This window comes from Mandrillus leucophaeus, unplaced genomic scaffold, assembly GCF_000951045.1.
Source record: "Mandrillus leucophaeus isolate KB7577 unplaced genomic scaffold, Mleu.le_1.0 Scaffold448, whole genome shotgun sequence".
Classification (NCBI taxonomy): Eukaryota; Metazoa; Chordata; class Mammalia; order Primates; family Cercopithecidae; genus Mandrillus; species Mandrillus leucophaeus.
Window position 1 is genome coordinate 1,538,750 of NW_012104787.1, and position 6,278 is coordinate 1,545,027.

Genomic DNA, 6,278 nt, shown 5'->3' on the forward strand with positions numbered 1-6,278 from the left:
CCTGGCTAATTTTTTGTATTTTTTAGTAGAGACGGGGTTTCACTGTGTTAGCCAGGATGGTCTCGATCTCCTGACCTTGTGATCCACCCACCTCTGCCTCCCAAAGTGCTGGGATTACAGGCGTGAGCCACCACGCCTGGCCAGCCTAGCCTACTTTAAATGTGCTCAGAACATACATTAGCTTACAGTTGGGTAAAATCATCTAACATGAAGCTTGTTTTATAACAAAGTGTTGAATATTTCACATAATTTATTGAATACCATACTGGAAGTGAAAAACAGAATGGTTGTATGGGCACTTGAAGTTCAGTTTCTACTGAATGCTTATCACTTTCACACCACCATAAAGTTGAAAAATCAGGGCCTATCAGGGTCAGCTCTGGCTGTCTTTTCCTTGAGGGTTTCTATCCTTTGTATGGGCTCAGGAAGTTCTTCCCCATGCCAGTATTATATTAGCACCTTTTTATGGTTTCATTTTTCTCATTTAATTAATCTCCCTAGAATTTGTTTTTTGTTTTTTGGGTTTTTTTTTTTTTTTTTTTTGTGAGCCAAAGATTGATTTATTCATTTCTTGCATTTGAAGTACTCTTCGATAACATCCTTGGCCTGAGACTCCTTTCCATAGTCCTTAACTACTACACAACTGCAACCAACCACTTTACGGGGTTTCCCCTCTCTGTCAATTTTACAGAGGCCTACCCATTCTCCTAGTTTCTTGTTGTCATCAACCTTAATTAGGTTGATCTGATGTTCAGCACAAAGGGCCTCCACCAACTTGACATACATAGGCTCATCACAGTTGGATGCAAGCACACAAAGATGGGCTTGGCGCTTGTCTAAGGCTTTGGCAGCTTCGCAAATTCCACGTGCTAGGCCATCGTGGATGAGGGCGGTCTTCAGCACCTCTTGTAAAGCAGTATTAACGTCCATTACACCTCCAGCAGCAATGCCTTCAGACAGTATTTTATCTTACAATGCTGTGTGATGAAATCCTGCACTCAAATAAAACATCAGCAGAACTTAAATAAAAATATATGATTGTTAATTTTGTAGTCTTCCTACTTTCTTAGAAATTAAATTTCTAATAAATCTTTGTCTCTGATTTTGTGCAAAACAATGCTATTGGCTGGTGACTTTACTGTCTAAGAACTTGGATTTATAGAGGTATAGAGAGTATCGGTTATATAGAGATGTCAGGTAAAGTTCATGCAAGCCAAATATTTTTAAACATGCAATGGTGTTTTCTAATAGGAATTAAATGTATTTATTAGCTTGACTTTACTATGTTTGCTTAATATTAATCTATTAGAGCATAACTGCATAACATGGGTTTTAAATGAAGCTTGCTATTATTCTAAATTTATGTTACAAATCTGGCTCTGGGAAATTTTTCAAGTTTGTCTCAGTGCTTTAAGCCTTATAAAAATGAGCAAGTAACTCATAAATAATAGACAGTTCCTCAGAAGTCATTTAAAGTGTACTGCTTTTATTGGCAACATTTCCGTATGTTCTTTGGCACTTTGAGTTGTGGACTTTATAGAGGTATTTAACTACCATTATTTTCTGGTAATTTTTTTCAGGTACCTTTCTTTATGATTTATGGTTCTGTAAAATCTTACATCAGTGTGTAGCTAGAATTATTTAGTCACATATTTTTAAATAATTTTAAAATTTCTTAAAAATTCCTGTGACCCATGAACATCATCAACCAATATTATGAGATAAAATACTTCCCTTCCCAAATTAGAATACTTTTCTTTCATATATTTCAAGCAAGAGTCAGAATTGGAAAGGTACTAATTTAAATGCATTGTGCTGTTAGTCTCTAAAGTGGACAAAAAGAAAATAATAGTTAATAAGGGAGGTTTCTAGCATGGTACCAAATAAACATTTGGGCTCATGAATGAGCAAGAGAAGTACAGGATAATCCACTTTTCCTGACTTTCAACAGTTTCTCCCTGCCAGCTTATCACATTTGTAATTAATTAATATTTGTGCATTTATCTGCTTAATGTCTTCCTTTCTTTATTATAAGTTGTATAAACACAAAGACTGTCTATCTTTTTCTCTCCTTTACCTCTAACCCCAGGATATTGTGTGGCACATGGTAGAAGTTGCTCAAAAAAGTATTTGTTGAATATATTCATGAATTTGAATGTTTTGCCCTACAAATTAACTTTAAAAGTACTTATGGAGTACTTGCTGATTTAATATACATATAATAAATATGAATATTCATTGCAGGTGTACAGTCAATATTTAACAGCTATCATTTATTTATTTAATGCTTTTTTTCAACTTTACAAAGTGCCCTAACATATTTTTTTAATGTTTGTTGCTCACAGTAATCCTGTGAGGCGTATGATGATATTACCATCGTTCCTCCATATCCACAGGTTTCTTATCTAAACTCGTGGTTGTGTAGACAGGGGTGCAACTGTGCTTTGCATCCACAGATGTGGAATCCACAGATGCGGAGGGCCAACAGAACTTCCAGCATACTCTGCATTTTGTATCCACGGGGGTCCTGGAACCAATCCTCCATGGATATGGAGAGTCAACTGCATTTCCATTTTATAGGCAAGCAATATGGAGTTTAGATTAAAGAAATGATTTCCTCCAAGAGCACAGAAGTTTTTAAGTGATCAGTCCTGGACTTGAATCATTTGTTTGTGCTGTCTTTTGGATGGCAACATTAACTTTGTACGATATACCTAGTTCTTCATTAATAAAGAGATGGTTACAAAATTAAGGTATATATAATTGTCATAAGATCCTCAAATAAATAAATGAATACTTTTGGTTATTTTACATGTGCTGAGAATAGTAGTCACCTTTGATAATGAGAATGAAGTATAATCTAGATTATGATGTTTATTTAAGTCTGAATCATGTAAAACAGAATAGGCATACTTCTAAACTAATTCTGTTAGACAGAAATAGAAATCCCCGACAATTAATGAAGTAGCACATAGTGGTGTTTGAATTACCTAAATTAGTTCTTACATATCCCACAGATACTTGAGTTCAGCTCATTAAATTTTCTATTATTTCATTAAAACCAATGCAGTTAGCAGTAATAGGGGAGTGAAAGGAGAAGGAAATTGTGTAGAGCAAGATATTTTATTTGAGAGTGGGTATGTATGAGGTGGAGGTGGGGAATCCAGGAAAGCCATGGAGTTATGAAAAAATTAAAACTCATTGGTGTATTTTATTTGAACTAAAATTGATAAAATCTCCAAGAACTAGAAGTATTTATTACATAAGAGCATCTTTTTCAAAAGTATATGTAAACCTTAATTGCTGTCAGAAAAATATGCACAATAGTGTGTATACTTGCATTAAAAAGGGATATATATACACATACATGCACACACACACATACATACACAAATATAAATGGGAGATATAAGTGCAATTGCATTTATTGATTGATTGATTGAGACCAATTCTTACTCTGTTACCCAGGCTGGAGTGCTGTGGTGTGATCTTACTTCAGTACAGCCTCCACCTCCCAGGTTCAAGCGATTCTCCTGCCTCAGCCTCCCGAGTAGCTGGGATAACAGGCACATACCACCATGCCCAGCTAATTTTTGTATTTTTAGTAGAGACAGGGTTTCACCATGTTGGCCAGGCTGGTCTCGAACTCCTGGCCTCAGGTAATCTGCCCACCTTGGCCTCCCAGAGTGTTGGGATTACAGGCGTGAGCCACCGTGCCTGGCTGCAATTGCTTTTATATGCATAGAGGGATACATAAAAATCTAGTATGGCAGGGTAGGGAGGAAAACTTTTTACTATATGCCCTTCCTTAACATTGTAGTTATTTTTACCATGTGAATGTGTTGTGGTCTTTCTGCTCCTTAACTCAGCTAGGCCTGAGTTCTTTTCTCACAACCAGGAAGAATTAGGCAGGCATGTGGACACTGGACAGTGAGTGGAGTAGAATTTATTAAGTGAAAGGAAAAATTCTCAGCCAACAGGGGATGTGGTGGGGAGGGGTGTTTTCCCCATCCAAAGGTGGGAAAATTCCCCATTTGGCTGGGTCCTGGGCCTTTTATGAACTTAGAGTGGGAAGTATGTGCTGATTGGTTTGTGATTATGCAAAAAAAGTTAAAGTGAAGACACTACTCAAAGGTGGGCACGACAGTGTAGAAAACCAATTAGGAAAGGGTAGGTACATGTTAAATAGGTGAAGGTGGGGATCAATCAGAGGAAAGGCTGCCAAACAGGAAGACAAGTTATCAATCAAGTCCAAAGATTTAACTTGCAGCTTGGCTTTCAGGCTTTAAACTATCTTTGGCTTGAAGGTAGGATTTCACAGGGAACCCACCCACTATCTGCCTAGGTATTTGGCTGCCTCCTATCACTCTCATTTTCCCCCTCTGAAAAGGTACATCTAACTGCCATTAGAATAGGAATGAAGATGATCTTAACTGCTTTCTGCTGACAGAGGGCACTGCTTTGGGAAAATAGCAGTCAAATCTCCCTCAAAGTCTTGTCTGAGGATCCCTAGTAAAACGGAGCCATTGTTTGAAGCTCCAGTTGCATGACCATTTTGAGTTTGATGGCCTGAAGGCGAGAAGAGAGAAACCTGAAGGTTATTAGAAGATATGTATCAAAATGAAAAAGGGGGGTAAGGACAGCTTAGAAATCCTGAGGCTGCCACCATGCCAGGATAACTGGTGGCTATAGTTGTACCTGGTAAGGTCTGGGTGCATGGGGCTTGGCTTTAGTTAGCTCCCTTGGTCTTATTTTCACAAAGAAACCTCCAGGTTATGGGCACCCCGTTTATTTCTATCACGTGGCAGGATTTGCAGGATAATTACCCAAAACTAGAATATTGATCCAGATTTTTACTTTACCCATCCCTGTTTCTTCTGAGCTGCAGCCAGAGACCACTGGTTGGTTCACAGGGTTAGTCTAAAATGTAGGCAAAAACTTAAAAACAAATAATGAGATTAGAATTTAATGGCAAGTGTATGATAAGTTTTGAAACATAAATTTTCTCTCTGCAGTCCTCATTTTTGTCAAAAACAAATCATGATAGGACTGAGTTGTTTGCAAAATGAACTTTAATCTTATACTTGGCTTCAATATTTGCATAAAGTACAGCAAGAATAATTATTTTTCACATAGGCTTTTTAAATTGAGTTTGATGGAACTCTGTTCCTCAAGGAATCTCATATAAGACTTTCTTAAAGCCGAGCCCAGCCATGGGTTTCTACCCTCAAATGCCTATGAGTTGAGTAAATTCCACTCTCGAGATCCCAAAATAACTTGAGGTTCCTGAGTCTATTAGAAAGTGACATTCTTTACTCACCACAGGTTAGGAACCCTGTACAGGGACTGTGTAGACAAGGTATGAGGTCAGTTTTCCCAAGGGGCTTTAACTGGCTCTGCAAGTCAAGCTTGATTCCATAAAGGAAAGCATAACCTTCTACTCAAAACCTTGGTAAAACAACCAGTTTCTCCAGTTGTGTCCTGTTGCAAAAGAAAATGGATTGTTATTGCACTGATGCAAATAACAATATTACCATAAGTTAAAAATACTTACTGTTGTTGGTTTAAAGTCTTTTTTATCTGAGGTAAGAATAGCAACCCCTGCTCTTTTTTGTTTTCCGTTTGCGTAGTGTTTCTCCAGCTCTTTACTGTTTCTCCAGCCTGTTGGTGTAGCATGAAATGGGTCTCTTGAAGATAACAGAGGGATAAATCTGGTTTTATTATCCAACTTGCTACTCTGTTACTTTTAAGTGCAGCATTTAGACTGTTTATGTTCAAGGTTAATATTGATATATGAGGCTGCTTTGATCATATGGTGAAGTTGTTAGCTGGTTGTTTTGTAGTTTCCGTTGTGTGACTGCTTTATAGGGTCTCTGCACTGTATACGTAAGTGAAATATGTAATATCATTAATTAAAATCAAATGTTGAACATTGAAATTTAGAGAAACTTCTGAATTATAGTTTTTGCGTATTTTAGAATAGATTTATTATTTTACATCTATACAATTACTAACATAATCTGTTTAAATTATTGCTTTCTCAGAGGTTTACTAGCACCACCAAATCTAAAGTAGTTTTCATGCATTATATCACATCATCCTCATTATAATGTTTTCTTTACAGCACTTACAACATTTGAAATTTTCTAACTTATTTGTTTACTACCCATTTCCCCCGGTAGAATGTAAGATCGACAAATACAATTACTATATTTGTTTTGTTCACTGCTTTCTTTTTTATATATATATTATACTTTAAGTTCTAGGGTACATGTGCA

At 36.8% G+C, this 6,278-nt stretch overlaps 1 protein-coding gene and 1 pseudogene across 8 annotated transcripts in view; one reads left to right on the forward strand and one right to left on the reverse strand.

Moving 5' to 3' along the window:
* The window catches only part of GPHN (gephyrin), a 767,219-nt gene that overhangs the window by 292,234 nt on the left and 468,707 nt on the right, over positions 1-6,278 (forward strand). The window lies entirely within an intron of this gene.
* Positions 524-957, reverse strand: LOC105549629 (annotated as a pseudogene). Its single transcript, XR_001007579.1, has one exon. The product of XR_001007579.1 is annotated as a 40S ribosomal protein S12 pseudogene (transcript).